This window comes from Lepidothrix coronata, unplaced genomic scaffold (genome assembly GCF_001604755.1).
Source record: "Lepidothrix coronata isolate B3197 unplaced genomic scaffold, Lepidothrix_coronata-1.0 Scaffold71, whole genome shotgun sequence".
NCBI lineage: Eukaryota > Metazoa > Chordata > Aves > Passeriformes > Pipridae > Lepidothrix > Lepidothrix coronata.
The window spans coordinates 2,602,956-2,619,437 of record NW_016690251.1 but is presented as its reverse complement, the minus strand read 5'-3'; the positions used below and the strand labels follow the sequence as shown (position 1 = coordinate 2,619,437).

Sequence of the window (16,482 nt, the reverse complement as noted above, 5' to 3'; positions counted from 1 at the left end):
CGCCGCCCGCCCCGCCCCGCCCCGCCCCACCCACCGCCGGCCCGGCCCGGCCCGGCCCGGCCCGTTGCCATGGCGGCGGGCCCGCGGCGCCGAAGCGGCCCCCAGACCCAGTCCCCAGGTCGCACCAAGTCGCTTCGTATCAGGAACAGGGTGGCCGGCAGGACCGGAGAAGCGATTCTTGCCCCTGCACTCGGCACTGGTTAGGCCGCACCTCGGGCGCTGTGTCCAGTTCTGGGCCGCTCAGTTTAGGAAGGATATCGAGGTGCTGGAGCGTGTCCAAGGAAGGGCAGAGAGGCTGGTGAAGGGACACAAGTCATGTGAGGAGCGGCTGAGGGAGCTGGGGTTGTTCAGCCTGGAAAAGAGGAGGCTCAGGGGAGACCTCATCACTCTCTACAATTCCCTGACAGGAGGTTGTAGCCAGGTGGGGGTCAGTCTGTTCTCCCAGGCAACCAGCAACAGGACAAGAGGGCACAGTCTTAAGCTACAGCAGAGGAGGTTTAGGTTAGACAGTAGGAAGAAATTCTTTGCAGAGAGAGTGGTCAGACATTGGAATGGGCTGCCCAGGGAGGTGGTGGATTCACCATCCTTGGAGGTGTTTGAGAAGAGACTGGTTGTGACACTCTGTGCCATGGTGTAGTAGGCAAGGTGGTGTTGGGTCAAAGGCTGTACTCGATGATCTTGGAGGTCTTTTCCAACCTAGCTGATTCTGTGACCTCAATCACACCAGGTCCCCCGAAGTCACCATATGGGACTGTTTGTTTTCGTCTCCTACCCATGCCCACACAGGGACGGACCCTGAGGGGCTGCCCGCCCTCACCCCTCAGACCGTCTGCTCCCCGCAGGGGTCTGTCTGCCCACTCTGAGGGAAATCAGGCATCTGCTAAAAGAACTATTTGTAATGAATATTGTGTTGTTTTCATAGATCAACATCCCGGAAGAGCTTTTACTCTTCCCAGGTTTTGCCCAGGTCTGGAAAACAGTTTGTATTTGTGTGATGGGCCTGGAATAAAAGGGGAGGTTAAGTGTGATTTCCCGGCTCCTCTCTGGCAGCCTGGTATTCGTTTCATGTGTTGCCCAAAATTCCACTGACTTCCACAAGAAGTCAGGAACAAACCAACACCACCCCCATTTTTCACACAGAATTACACAATCAGTTAGGTTGGAAAAGACCTCCGAGATCATCGAGTCCAACCTGTGACCAAACCCCACCCTGTCAAGTAGACCATGGCACTAACTAACTTTCTTCCATGCCATGAGCTATGTCAGTCCACTACCAACAGCAGCCTGTTACAGAAACAATGTAAGTATAAGGGGTTTTGCACAGTTATGAGAGTTGCATATGTATAGATGTATATTATTTTATATATATACATGATTATAATGGGGTTTTTTTCTACCTTTAATTTTACAGAGTAGTGTGAACAATCAGAAAATTTTAAAATACAGGTCTGTAGGCCATAATATTTGACTCTTTTTTGCTTTAGTCACATCAAGATATTGAGAATGAGGATACAACAGGGCATCACCTAGTAGGACAAAGAGGCTATGGAAACAAACATGGACTAATCCAGTGGCATGCAGATGTGATGGAAGGACATCCTGGTCACTCTGCAGCAGCTTTACCTGAGTATGGGTTTCTTTCTAATATAGATGTGATCCGCATTTTAATCTACTTTTCAGGGAATGATGTTTTGATATTTGTACAACCAAAGGGTTTACGTTGCTGGTTGAAGCCAGATGTGTAAAGCAATTGCCTTAAAAGCCTGCTCTTTGTCCAGAAAAGGTAATTAATCTGTATATCTGAAATCACTTGGCTTGTTGAACCCAACATAGAGGGCTCACTCAGGGAAACTACACCCTGTTTACTGCTCTGCCGTTGGACTTGCTGGGTAATTCTGGACAAAGCACTTAGCCCATCTGTATCTTAGTTTCAATAAGCTGGATATAGTACCCTGCCATACCATACTAATGCTCATGAATTAAGCATCTGCAGTCTCTGAATGTGAAACGTTTCATTTGGGGTTGAAATCATCTTGATTTGTCAGAATGATTCAGCTATGCCTCCTTATGTACGGTGATGGCAAAATTTACCCCGCTGTGAGGCAAACTACATTTTCGTTTGGCAGACCTGAAGTAAAAAAGAACAAACTGCCTCCACTAACTTTTCTGAGGTTAGATATTCACTAGATCCTTATATATGTTTAAGCTTTTAATTTTTATAACATGTAACTTTTTAATAACGTTTTGTAGCTTTTATCACATGAGCCTTTTCCTACCAGGGATTTACAGTGTTATTTAAAGAAAACGCTGTATGACAAAAGGTTATTTTGAGAACTGCCAGCAGAAATTGTGGTCTAATTAAAGTCACTCAAGAAATAGTGATATTGAGGTCTGTTAAGTATAAATATGGTTAATTTGCTGTTCATAACACAGCATATAAGATTACATATCAAAGGGATGCAAGTTCTGCACCGGAAGTACCAGAACTTACACACTGCATGGTACAGTCGGTAAATTCATCACTCCTCTTGCTACCAGCTGTTGCTGTTAGCTTTGGACAGCCTTAAAAGATTTTTGTTTTGTACTAAAGGTCATGTACAACACAGGAGAGGAAATACAGTGTGGTTTGAACAGACATCTATTTTAAAACTTAGTTTACTCATTAAGTTGAACTGAGATATTACTTCTTGTTCTGAAGAAAAAATAAAACAGTGTCTGTAGGAAGAAAGTTGCAGAGCACGGTAACAACCTTTTCAGAACCAGGAAAGGAAGTTTTGTCGTGGTCTGTTACTCGTCAACTTCATTTGCTGTGAGCAGGGTAACAGAATGAGATTTAGTTTTACTACACCCAAAATACACAGGAATTGGTATTTCTTTCGTAGGTCAGTCACTTGATGCAAAGAGATGGAAAAGCTTAAAAATCAATGAATTGATGGGTACCATATAAATTTGAATTATCTTTTTTCTGTATATATTGCACATATTCCATTCTGTGTATGTTCCAGTTAGTGCAGCTTGCTTAGAAGGTTGTAAAGAAATAAGCAAAGAGAAGAAAAAATAATATCCTATCTTCAGCGTAATTTTGTATATATGCTTCATAACTTGGGGGTTTTGCAGGAAGATGAAAAGTAGCCTGTGCATAATATTGTGTAAATAGATTTGTCTTCCAAAAAGCTAGTGTCTGCTTGCTGCTGCTCCTTGTAAAAGCCATGGAGAGAACGACCCACAGTTTCCTGGTAGGAGAAGGTGTGGCCGCTTGCTGTGACTTTTGTGAGTGAGCAAGACTTTGTGATAGAAGGTAATAAAAATATGATGACTAAACAGAGTGCTGAAGCTTATCAGATAAAACACTACCACTACCTTACACTGAGTTTAATGGACTTCTATGAACTTGCCAATTAAGTGCTCCATGCTTATCCTAATGCGCAGCCATAGAGAACCCGTACAAACAGAGGCAGGAAATACTCTGAACAGAAAGGGAAAATGAGTTATTGGGACAGCTGTCCCACACCCTGCTCAGTATGGCAGAGAAAGGAGGGTCTGGAAGGAACTGGCAATATCTCACACACAGCAAAGCAAGCAGTGTGTTCCTTAGTTCCACTTCCACTTCCCACAGAGCCATCTCTCTCAGTGTAGGGGTATGGGGTTTGCACCTACAGGCTCTGTGCTGTCTGGAGAAACTGAGGTCAGTTCCTATGCTGATGAGGCTGGTTACCATGTTGTATTGGCAGGGCAGGAGGAAGATATTCTACCTAAGAATTTGCCTTAATCTTTTCTCTCCCATAATCTGTTTCGCTTCTTATTGAGGCATTTTGCCTTTGTCTTGGAATTACGTCATTGCTTTACCAAAAATAGCAGACTGGAAATATTCATGGAAATTGTCCCCTGACTATGCACTGGGTATCATTTTCTGGATTTATGAAAGTGTGGGTAAACATTTAGGAAGTCTGAATACTTCTGAATAAATCATGGTTTAAAGGGCAAATAAGCCCTCAACAGATACACTTCCAACATTGTCCGACTACCTCATTAGCATTAAGGGACTCTGACCTTCACCAAATCCTGGTTATCTAACTTTCCTGGTTATCACAACCAACCTTGCTCGGGTACCAGAGGCAGTGTGGCCATGGGAGCCTATGCAGGATTAATTTTCCTGGTAGGAAAAGACAACTCAGTTTTCAAGCTGCATCTGACAAGAGTGCTCAGCAGGCCTGGATTTCTGTGAAGGACAAAGAGGTCTGGATTCTCCTCCCTATAAACACCACCCATTCTGAGTCATCTGAGCTGGAAGTACTGGCATAATTGCAAAACATCTTCACACAGATGGTATGATCCAGTGTAGCTTCCACGAGGATTCTTGAGTGAGGTGTTTGGCTGTTTAATTAAAATATTATGAGGACAGGTTTCTATTGTTGGGTGTTTTTCACTAACATGTTTTTCCTTTTTAGAGTCACAGGGTTAGACAGTAAGAACTTTTATTTTTGTTGACTCATTTCCAGATAAGCATAAGAACACATTGTAAAGGTCACTTTGTGTCTTAAATTCAACAAGAGTTCCGTTCCATGTCGTGTCCCTAGCGTGTGTCCCATCTGCCATTCAAAACTTCTAAAACACAACTTCAAACAAAGTTATCTTCTAGAGTTCACACACTGCAAATCACCATGAATTTTGACCTCTGTAGATGTGATGGTGCTTTGTCACAAAGGCCCAGATCCTTGCAGGCCATCTACTTGTGTTGATTTCACTGAAAGTCAGGGGCCACAAAGAAAATCTGCCTTTACATTTGTGGCTTCTTATTTGAAACAGGTGAATTTCTGACAACCTACGTGGAAGCACTGAAATGTGCAGATGGGGTGTGTTGGACACGGGACTCATGGCAAGCTTCTGGATGCTCTGTCTGGACCCTGCTCTCCATTGCCCTAAATATTTTGCCGTTGTTTAGGGGTGTGCAGAGGATGCAAAGTATTAATAAATCTGAATTCTCCACTTACGTCACCAGTAACATTTTGAGGACGCTTTGCAGAGATATAAATGGCAACCAGTGGCATTTCAGAGTTTCAGGAACCTGATTTCCAGAGATTTTTGAGTTCTTTTTATACCAGCTGAAGTGAATGAAACCATTTTCTGAAAATTGGGTTCCAGATATTAAAGTCTGGCAGGCAAAGCTGGGTTATCCAAAATTAGATGCCAATTCTGAAAGGATAAATTGTACGTGATGATCTCATGGGGGAAGTCTGAGACAGAGCCAAGACTAGAATCTAAATTTCTAATGCCCAGTCCTGTGCATTTACCACAACATAGATTTTTTTAATACTGTGAGCTTGACTGACTTGTTAAAAAAATAAATGCAGTTTTCAAAACACATCCACAGCATATGCAAAATAGTGTTTTGGTGTAATTGGTTGAATTCTGGTAGCTGAAGTAAATTTGCACCTCAAATTTTCAAAGAAAGGGGTTTCAAATAAATTCATTCTTTGCTGCAGTGAAGTTGAACCTCATAAGAATGAATGTTACTTTTAACAAATTGATTAATGGATTTTTTTTTACCATTGTTTATCTGTTTTCTGCACTTTCAGATTCAGTTTTTACCAAATATTTTACATGACTATATAGGTGGTTGCTGAAAAATACAGCAGGAGATGAAAACATCTGTTCTTTGGCTTCCTGGTCTATGGGATGCAGGAAAGCCACTGTCCTGCTGTTCTGCAGGGGTTTTGATGCTCTCCTCCCTGAGCTCTCCTGCTCAGGCTCCTGCAGTGCTTGGAGAGCTCTCTACAATATTTTGAAGACCAGGGAGGTTTGGTTAAATAAGAGACACTTCTGAATTAAGTGCAATGTCTTTCATTAAGTAGCTTTTCCAGAAGGTATACAAATTATCAATATCTGATATTGCTGGGAGTTTGAATTGCACCTTCCACTTTTTTTTCAAAAGACTTGGTATTTTTAAGGCCTTCTGTTTTTAACAAAGTCCAAAAACTTACTAAGATTGAGAATGAAAATGGGGAAATAAACAGGGAAATGAACAGCACCACTACCATAAAGTAAGGAAAACCTCTCTTCGCTTGCTACACTGAAAAATATCACAAACTTTCAATTAGCAATTTTGCAGAGATTATTTGCCCTGAATTTCAAATTGAATAAGACAAACAAGAAGGAAAGGAAAGGAAATACAAGTGTGTGTTTGTTTTTAAATTGCAGGTGAACACTGGATGTAGTCAAAACTTTCGTGTGAGAATTTTTATGCTTCCTGACAAGGGAGATATTGATATCTCAGACCAGATAGTAATAGAGGAATGTGCATTTACTTGGATTCCAGTAGCCAGGCTGATGAAGAGAAAGTCTCAGATGTGAATAAAAGCCTGTGATGTTGCTGCCTAATTTATTAAAAGCAAAGAACTGTCAGACATCTGAAGTGTGCAAAGTATACGACTGGCTCTAATTTCTCAGTTTTGGCAGTTTTGATGCCACTTGTACTTTAAGTTAATATTAATCGTTGGGGGAAAAAATGCACCCTTTCTCCCTTTAATCTTTCTCCCTTTAATCAACAGTTTATAAATGCAATAGCACATTTCAGATGCCAGTAATGTATTTTTATCTGGCAATTGATTAATGTGCATAACAAGATGGATAAGCCTGTCTGGTGAGACACAGAACAGTGAGACACAGCACAGTGCTGCTTGAGAAAGAAATAATCTTTTTTTATTATTATGTTCATTATGTCTAATAGCTTTGGATATCCATGGAAATCAGTAGCTGCTCGTAACATGGATACAACATATTTCATTGTTGTTTTACTTTCTGTAACTTATGTAAATTTTTTTTTCTGATTATTTTTGAGGAAACATCGTTTCTATGTAGAATTAGCTTTACAAGCAAAGCCAGTGTTAGGAGAAACACCATGATCAGGTTACTAATCAGCCCGTGAGTGAGTGGGGATTTAAAACAGGAGGTGGCAGTCTTGAGTAGCAACTCACTGCTGCTTAGTTAGGCTCAGCTCCAAATGGAGTCAGAGCTGGGCACAAATAACTCAGGATCTCAGCCCTTTTTCTTAAACATCACAACAACAAGCAGCTTGGATATTGAAGATGGCAACAACTAGATTTGTCCTTTGTGCCTGACAATGAAAAATGTAGTTAAGTTATGTAATAATTTTAATGTGGAATAGTGTGTTTTTTCTTAGATTTTTTTTTAATAATTGGATCAATATTTGTAGAAGGACAGACTATAGCAAATTGCAGAGGCAGAATTTAATCGGCCTCATTCTCATCTGGCTTTGCTTCTTCTAACTAGGAAAGTCATGTTGCAAACAAGAATAAGTCCTGATGAAATATGGAATTGTTTTGTTCAAATAGGAGGTGTGCCTAATTCCGGTCTCCTTTTTGGTATCCTGGAAGGTTGGGTGATCCTTCATCCCCTAACTGAGGTACTTCCATCTCCCTCGTGAACTACCACGAAGTAACGGCAAGATAACCTACTTTTATTAATAATATCACCGATTGCAATTTTCTAATCAACAAAATCAGCACAAAACTTTGCAACTACACAGTCTCAGCAGGGAGGGGAACTTGATGACATCATTGTTTTTCCCCTGTGAAAATGCTTAGTTGGAAGAAGACAAAAAAAGATTAAATGAATCAGAGTAGCTCCATGCAACCTCCCACTTCTAATCTTTTTGAAGAATGTGAACCATTCAGTGGTAAAAAATGTAACCAAGAGAGTTCTGCAGCGTTGTACATTTCTGCTGGGTATTCATAGCAGGAATTTTACTTGCAAATGTTATTGTAAATTTTGTATATCTATTGATTGGTTTTGCCTATAGCTCCACATTTTAAAAATATGTATTTTGGGCCAAATCTCAATTTACAATTTTTTTCATTCAGATGCACATGAAAAGTCTTCCTTTAAAAGTTTGCTAAGCAACAAATCCTTCAAATAGAACAAGTTGCAACTCTGCTCTGCCTGAAATGGATACATGCATGCAAAGTCTCAGTCCATAACAGAACTAATTTTCTGAGCTTGTTTTTTGTCACAGTCTGTAGGCAAAAAATAGAATTTTCTTCTTTTTTTCCCCCTGTGGTTTGAATGCTCCAGTTAACCTGTGCATGCACAAATCTGTCTGCTCCACACAGACACAACAATCTACCTGAATGGATCTGAGTGTGAGATCAGGTTTTCTGTAACAGTCCCATCCCGTCAGACACAGCAGACATTGTCAGGGAACCTTCTGTTTAATCTTGTTATTAAGCAAACATTTCCCTAAGTTTGCATAAGCAGTCGCCCAGCCATGGCTTCCACACAGTCCTTTAATAACTAGCAGGGTGTGGTAATTAAATTTCTTCATCCTTCTCTTCTGACTACCAAGAGAAATTTATTCTTCGGTTAACTTCTTACTTGCTTTGTTTCTTCACTTCCTTTGTTCTGTGCAGATCAGGGAGTTCATAGATGTCTTTTTAGTGCAAAAAGTGTCTGGGGGATGATTCTTGGAGCCCAATCCCCTACAGAAACAAGGCTTGTGTGATCATACTCAGCCTATTCCAACATTTAGCACCAATAACATAGGGCCCAATTGGCCATTTCACTTCTTGTGGAAGAGAGACAGAGGACCCCAGTCTTCCAGCTTCCTAGCAATTTTATGGAAATAGATGGCTGGGGGGAGGAAAGAAAGCCTACTGCTACCTTCTACTATCAAGGCATTTGTTAATTTAGAAGATACATGCTAGGAATCAAATATCAAAATATGAAAAAAATTTAGATTTATTCGGAGTCAAGATGAGCAACTCACTCTTTGCATGTGTGTGTTTTTTAAGTAAGGCCACTGAAACTGTGAAAGAATGTGCAAAACTTGCTTCATAGAGATGATCAGTAATGTTCATTGAACATTAGATTGAAGGCTGAGACTTAACAGTTGTCCTGTGCATTAGTTCAATTTTCACTCCTTCTCAGCATTTATGGGATTGGAGAATGTGCCAAAAAGTATTTTGCTCTCCAAAGAAGTACAATAAACTTGGGCCTTACAATGCGTTGCTAGAAAAACATGGTTTTCTATTTTTTAAGCATATGTTTTTGGAGTCTTATAGACTCTATTCCTGATTGTTGATTTTCTTAGGACAGGAGTAGCTGCAGCCTTGTCTAGTTTAGGGCATGGACAGATGTTTTGTTTCAGATCCAGATGTGCAGAGGAAGGAGGTGTTCCTTCCACAGCCGTATGGGTCCTTCTGGCTGCTACAAACTGACCTGTCACCGGAAAGTTTTTGTAAGTGCTCCCTAATTCATATTAACCACAATTAGGTATGTTATTTTAAGCAGTTTAAAATCCTGATCTGAGATATGGCAGCTGACTTTGCCTCACCTGAGTTAGCAGTGCTCCCATAAACTCTTCTGCTAGCACATCTGAAGAGTGGTGAGGAACTTCTGCAGTAGTTAATCCTGTCCGCTGGCTCTGCTAAGCATACAAGAAATCACCTCCACATAGCCTGGAGGCCTCCTGACAATTCACAATCATGTGGCATCATGGGCAAGACCTCTGCCTGCACAAAAGGTAAATGAATACCAACTGGGGATTTGAATATCTAAGCTTAGCAAATAGAAAGAAAAAGACTGACTCATGTGCTTTTACAAACTAATGCCGGTGAGCAGAATCCCATTTTAAATAAGACCACAAGAGAAAATGGTTTCTTGTGCTGGGAAAAATTGTACAGAGACGGAAACGGTATTTGAAGAACTGTGGAGTGGTTTGGGGCACTAAGAAGATCTATTATGAGTGTGGAAAAAAGTCCTCATCAAGTATACACTGGAGTTTTTAAGAAGAAAATGTACTGGGAATACAGCTTGGACTGTGAATGGCATGAGAAGATATTTAGGGAACCCTAGCCCTGTGTGTGGTAGGAAAGCCTAAGAGAAATGAGCAAGAAATCCACGAGCAATGGAATCAGTGAAGCCTGGTTTCCAATGGATTTGTGCCTCATGCAAGTTTTTCCCCTGGCCTGTATGGTCTTTGTCCTATATGGATTGTCAGATGCCTGGTAAGAATGGGGCTTTTTCTATATCCTTTCTGATGGCTGGAGGCACCATCTGGATCTCGTCTTCTTCCCAGCTGGCTGACTGCTTCCACTAAATCTGGGACAATTTTGTGTCTTGAAACCTGTGATTCACTTCCAAATTCATTTGAAAACCAGATACTGGATTCAAAAGTTACTGGAAGAGGAAGTGAAGACAGCGGAATAGGCACTCATACACTAAATATGATGACAAAGGCCTTTCTTCCTTAGGAAATCAGAACAGTTGGAGAAGGCACTTCCTTCAGATTTGGTGATTCCAGCACTGGCAAGATCGCCTCAGACTGGGGCACAGAAAGGGTAAATGGGAGCAGCACTAAAGCCTGTTTTCATGTTGCAGACCTGTTCCATAGAGAGCTGAGGTATAGATTCACAACACTGTACTCCTGTTGTGGGTTTGTTGGCATTTTATTTGAAACTTGGTTATTTATTAGGTGAAAATATGCATAGTTAGCATTTCAAGTCTTGGTCTAAATCTGTATGTAGATGAGTTTTTTTTAACTGTTTCTTACACCAGTATTACTGATATGGTTAATTTTGCTTAACCTGTTAGTCATTCCAAAATTATGTGTATTTTTCTAGGAGGGAGCTACAGTGGGGATGAATGAGAAAACAAAATCCAGTAACAGATCCACAAAGCAACCTACCTGAACATGTAGGTCAAGTTTAATAGGTACATTTTGTGAACCAGAGCAATTTTCTGTAGTTGATATCATCATCTTCATCTTTGATCTTCACCTCAGTAGGTCAGAACTCCATTGTTTTGCTAATGCTTTGGTTGACTTGAAAAATAATCCTCCTTTGACTATTTGAGAACCTGTAGCTGAAATATCTGGTAGTGGCCTAGGGAAAAAAAAAACAAACAGATAAATGGAAAATAAAAGAGGAAACTATCAGAAGAACTGTTCGGAATAAACAGCTGTGCACTTGTCCCCTCTGTCTCTGAAAACTTCATTTAGCTCCAGGCATAGGTTTAAATAAACTACCTCATGTTTACTAGCACCAGCTAAAAATGTATTCTATAGAGAGATTATACACAGTGTATACCTCGTGTCAGACTTTGTAAGAAGGAAAGGTTGGTTTCATGTAGATTATATCATTGCATGTAAAAAAAATATACATTTTGACTGCACAAAACAAAGTGCTTTATCTAAGTGCTTATCCAAGTGCAAACGTTTTTCCCCCAAATACAAAATAACTGTTGAGATGGCTAGGGTGGAAGAATCTGTATAGATAGGTGTGATAAAAAGACTTCTTTGCCTCAGTGGAAGAATGTACCATTCAGTAGGGCTTGTAACAGAATAATATTTCAGTTAAACAAACTGTAACTTGTGCTTCTAGAAAGTAATAAATCTTCTACAAGAACTGTATGTAGACTAGATCCTAGGAAATGTTGTCTAACAGCACAGCTCTTATCCTGGGATAAGTTCCTTTTAAATCTGAGGAAGTTAACTCCTATTCCCCATTTTTATTTTATTTCTTATATTACTCTATGAGATAGCAGACTTCCTTATTTAATTCCTGCCTTCCAAGCCTTATTTTTCCAATTTTAACAAGCAACGAGCTTGCAGGCCATGAGCCTTCTTTCAAGAGGCGCAGTTTATAATACCGAACAATCCCGAGTTAGTGAGGTTAGGATTCCCCTCCGTAAGGAATTCAGGGTGGTGTCAAACCTGCCAAATGACTTTCACAACACTCTGACCCAGGTGGAGTGACCTGGGTATTTGAATGACTCCTGCCTGAGCAGTGCTGGTGGTGGTGTAAACTAGCACAGGTAACCTGACTGTCCAGATCTGTGCTTGCATAACCTTAGCCAACACCTGAATCAACTGCAGGGCCAAGAAAAGCTGTAGTGGTGGGGGTTCAGGCTACTCAGACCATTTTCCTGCACTGAACATTGTATTTGCCAGCAGGTTAGAACTGAGCCTTGTGAGCCATCTGTGAGTTGCTGGGTATGTATGGAAAACAAGAGCTGTCTTCCAAGCCAGTGCTTCCTTCAGATATCATGAAGGTTAAGTGCCTTCTTTCTGTTAATATCAACAATTTATGTACTAACTACTAAGTGAATCTAAATGAATAGTTTGGGGTGATCTTTGTACTTAGCCCAGTATGCAAGTAAGATGGTTCTCTTGACTCTGGGAGAGGAAGAGGTCTGTTTGTGCAACCTTGGCGGCAGACATGGGTATGTGTTCCTGGCTGCAGAAGGGGCAAATGTTTAAGAAAGCTGGAGACTGGGAGACTGCTTGTGAGAAGTATTACTACATGTTCATTCTAGCCTGAATAGTCTTCCTTTGACACTATGTATTGGAAGTGTCTGTATCATGGAAAACAAGATTTAACCACAAAGGCTGTGTAGAGTGTGACCCTGGTGCCCCAGAGCACAGATCATACCCATAGCAGCCATGATCTTCCTCTTAACATACTCAGTGTAAGTCAGAGCATCTTGGGTCACATTTTCCAGTACCACTTTCAGTGTTCCTTGGGTAGTATTTTTAATATTATCAGCTGAAAAATAACTGTTGCTCAAGAGCATTTCACCGATTTCATTGGCAAATATCTAAGAAAATCTTAAAGGTGAAGCTCATGACCAGGACAGTCTTTCATTTAATTTCTTTTTCCTTTCCTCCCGCCTACATTTTTTCACCCTTGAAGATGGCAAAGCCTTGTATATGGAGATTTTTACTCACTGATCTCATGCCCTGAATCATGACCTCTTCATTCCAGACCAATTTTTCTGCTAGTCATTTATCAGTACCTCTGCTAGATATGGGGATAGTAAAATTAACAAAAAGCATATTGTTTAATTTCTAGAACCCGGGCTAAAAATGTAGTGTCAAAGCATGGAAAGTCTGGGGCTTTCCTAATGAAAATGAATAAACTGCATTATCGAGACAGTAAAGAGGGAGTCCCACGATGGTGTTGTACACAGCTTTGCTTTTTTTTATTACACAACTTCACTTTCTTATTGAAGAGAAGTAATTGATAAAGTAAAATGAATCACACCCTAAAATTCCAGTCAGCTTCTCTCAGCAAATAAGGAGAAACAGGCAATTTAGAAGAAAATTCATTCCCTCAATCTTTGATACCCGTTTCAGGATGGAGGGAAGAACTCATCCCTCAGGAGGAGGACAGGATGCTGTCTTGTATGTGCAGCTATCATTGCTTAGCTTTCAAATTAATACCATTATAACAACCTTCTCCAACCTGTTTTTGTGACTGGAAACAAATGAAAATGCAGTCAATATTTGCAAATGCAAAGTTCTGCAGCAATGTAAGTAATTCTGCTGTATTCCACTCTGCTCCACAGAGCAGCAGAGAAGGTTTTTTAATTTACCCACTAAGAACAAAGTGCTGACTTGGCTCTGTGCTTCTTGGAAACCGTCTTTGCTCTGCTATTTCCTGTTATTTTCTCAAGGTTTGTGTTTCAGATGTGAACGGGGACCTGCTCAAAACCTCTTTACGTTTGTAGCGGTGTGACAAGATTCCTTGGACAGATGGGTGTTGCTTGCAGGTAAACAGGGAATGAAGAGCGAAAGCACGGCAGAAAAGTTTTCCCGTTTCAGTTCTGAGGCTTTACTGCTTCACCGCCAGCACACCCTGGTGAGCAGCCGCGTCCAGCTCTGACCTTGCTTGACACGTTCAGCAGAGGCTGCTAAATCTCGTTTCCTCAGACTTCCAGCACTTCGCATGATTGTTCCTCCTTCCAGTCCGAGACACGGCCCCTCGGTGAGCCGGTTCGTGCTCGCTGTTGTCGCGTTGGCAGCGGCGCTCGGCAGCTCCTGTCACCCAGCTCTGCTGCAGTGTGACATCGGGAGCTGTCTGCGGGCCAGGCAGCGCTGCAGGGCAAGCAGGAACTTTCTGAACGCTCCTGGCCGCATTGACAGATGATTAAATTTAAAGACGATGCATTGCCACTGCGTTTGTTTGAATGACTGTGGTGCTTTGGTGTCTGCTAGCGTTGGTTGACAGGGTAATTTATAGAGTTTTGTTTGTGTGTCTTGTGAGAAGGGAATATATCGCTGCAGTGACACCTCACCTATGTTGGTGGCCTTATTTTTGGATGCCAAGTTGAATAAAGTGCTGTCAGAATCTGCAGATGACCTGGCAGAAACTTAATGATTGTCCTTAAAACCATTTGTACTTTCTGTTTTGTGACCTTGGCAGATCAGCGATTGGGAAATTTTTTCACATGCTGTCTGCACCTGCCAGCTTTGCCATGCAGCAGTAGGTCATTTCCTTTCCAAACATGACTGGCTTCTGGTATCAGTGGGAAATTGGCAGCTCTTATATCAAAGCAGTATGATTCCAGTTTCCTCTTTTGGTGAGATAGGAAAGGATTCCTTATTGTTATGGGCCCAGAGCCCTATCAGAGCTCTCTTCCCCACTTAACTGCTTTTTCAGTCACTCAAAACCAGTTTGTCAATACTATACAGCATCATCTATTGTACTGCCTATGAGATTGCCCCAAGTCCATTTTTTTTCCCAGTATCATGGGCTTAATTCTAAACAGAACTGGAAAACCTAAAGTGAAAATATTTCTATCTTCTTCTGTCTGTTGGTCTTTCTTCCTCATTTCTGTGAAAGAACAAGAGAGGGCAGAATAAAGTGTCTACCTGGTGGTAGGGCTTAAGAAACAACACGGAATTGAAGTGTACTTTTCTCCCTATTTCTTTGTCATATCAAAAAGTTGATGTGAAGTGGCACTCATGGTGCTTTCAGTTCTCAAGAAAAGACAGAAAGCTGTTGCAATGACTTCTCTGTAAGGGGTGCTTAAATCAGCAGACAGGGAATCGGTAGTGTTGGGCAATTGCCTCACATCCAGCCTGAAGTATCACCTTTGCAAAGATCTACAAAGGAGTTACGTTGCTGACAGTGAGGTGGGGAATTTTGTTTCCACTCTTAACAGCGTAAAGCAGCTGCATTGGCTTTACAGGTGATTAAAAGGATTGCTCTCTCTGAAAGTTAGGGTAAATTGTTGGTACGCCCAATGTGTGTCTTTTTCTTCCTGCAGTTACTGGAGATGAAAATAAAATTGTGGTTTTGTCTGTGCTTTCGTGTGGCATTATTAATGAAACAGGTAATCCCATTTGTCTTAAAATCAAGGCAATGATCTCTTGTGTTCTGTCCATCTGTTCCAGACACCAACAGCATGTTCATCACCATGGTATTGGAACAGTCTGGTACACTAATAGCAATCAGCAGTTATTAACATAATATTATTACTTGGTCCATAAAGCTAATATTAGCTGAGATACCAGACATCACACATTGTGAGACAGTTTCTCAGATGATGTACTTTGTTCTGCCAGAATATGATAATATTCTGTATTAAAATCAGTAAAAGGATGCTTTTTTTGTTTGTTTGTTTCATGCAACAAAAATTGCCAGCACAATATACGTATATAAAAATTTTCTCTTTACATCCAGTAATTTACAATCCATCACTATCTATTTGTAGAACAGCATTCTTTAGAAAACAAAAGGGCTTTTTTTTTTATTTTTTACATGCAATAGATCAAATCAAACCACTGAAAGTTCCCCTTTCCTTCCTTTCTCCCCCAGCTGCTGATGTAGACTGATACAGGAGTGGGTCTTTACATGCAGAAGACCATTTATCTCAAACTTGACCTAGACAAGTTTAAGTCTGTTCAGCACGTGACCTCCTTCTGCAGTGTTGAAGGGGTGGCATGTGATTGCAGCCCACAAGGAAGTCCCTCAGAACATCCTGAACACCCACAAAATTTGGATGTTTCGTACTTGTCCTTATTCCCCTTCATACATCTCATTTATACATGTTCAGAAGTCCAAGTTCAAACATCTCCTTTTTGTTTGGTCACTTTTTGCTATTATATAACTTAAAGATTTATTTTTTTTTCGGAGTTGAACAGCCGTACTTTTAAAATCACTGGTATTTAAATTGCTGGTTAAAATGAGTAGGTTCCTCCTGAGTGGCATATTTGTGCCTATCAGGTTAAATGAGTAGCCCTTCTATACCTCATTTTTCTTCCCTTCCTAATCAGAATATATTCCTGGGAGACCTATTTTGTAAGCCTGTCTACAGAGACTTCTATATAGCAGCAAGATGGAGCCTTTTCATCTTGAAGCTTCAGAGTTACAGTGTAGCAACTATGAAACAAAAGTGAAACCAAGGCATTACGGGCCCCAGTTTTTATACACGGCTTTTGCTTGCTTTAGAAGGCAAATTGCTGCTAAATTAACATTTCTGTAAGCATTATGGTGCCCACACAAGTGCTGCTCTAATGGAAGGGGACGTCTTTATCTGAGCTGGTTGTGGTGATGTTGGGAGGGACGAGCAGATTGTGTCAGCCATTATTATTCTTTTAGTGAACATGAAACTTCACTGATACTGGCGATACTGGTCCTGTCTCCTTTTTTATATCAATAGCTTTTTTTTTAAAAAAAAAAA

The 16,482-nt window shown here is 40.8% G+C and overlaps 1 protein-coding gene and 1 long non-coding RNA gene across 2 annotated transcripts in view; one reads left to right on the top strand and one right to left on the bottom strand.

Moving 5' to 3' along the window:
* ACTR2 (ARP2 actin related protein 2 homolog) overlaps positions 1-238 on the bottom strand; it is a 23,246-nt gene extending 23,008 nt beyond the window's left edge. The window contains exon 1 of the mRNA XM_017818849.1: positions 126-238. The gene's annotated coding sequence lies outside the window, so the exon portion shown is untranslated. The remainder of the gene's footprint in view (positions 1-125) is intronic.
* Positions 239-520: 282 nt separating this feature from the next.
* LOC108499295 lies at positions 521-15,104 on the top strand. The gene is made up of 2 exons (XR_001875501.1): positions 521-1,627; positions 13,484-15,104. It is a non-coding gene; the product is annotated as an uncharacterized LOC108499295 (long non-coding RNA).
* Positions 15,105-16,482: the final 1,378 nt, after the last annotated feature.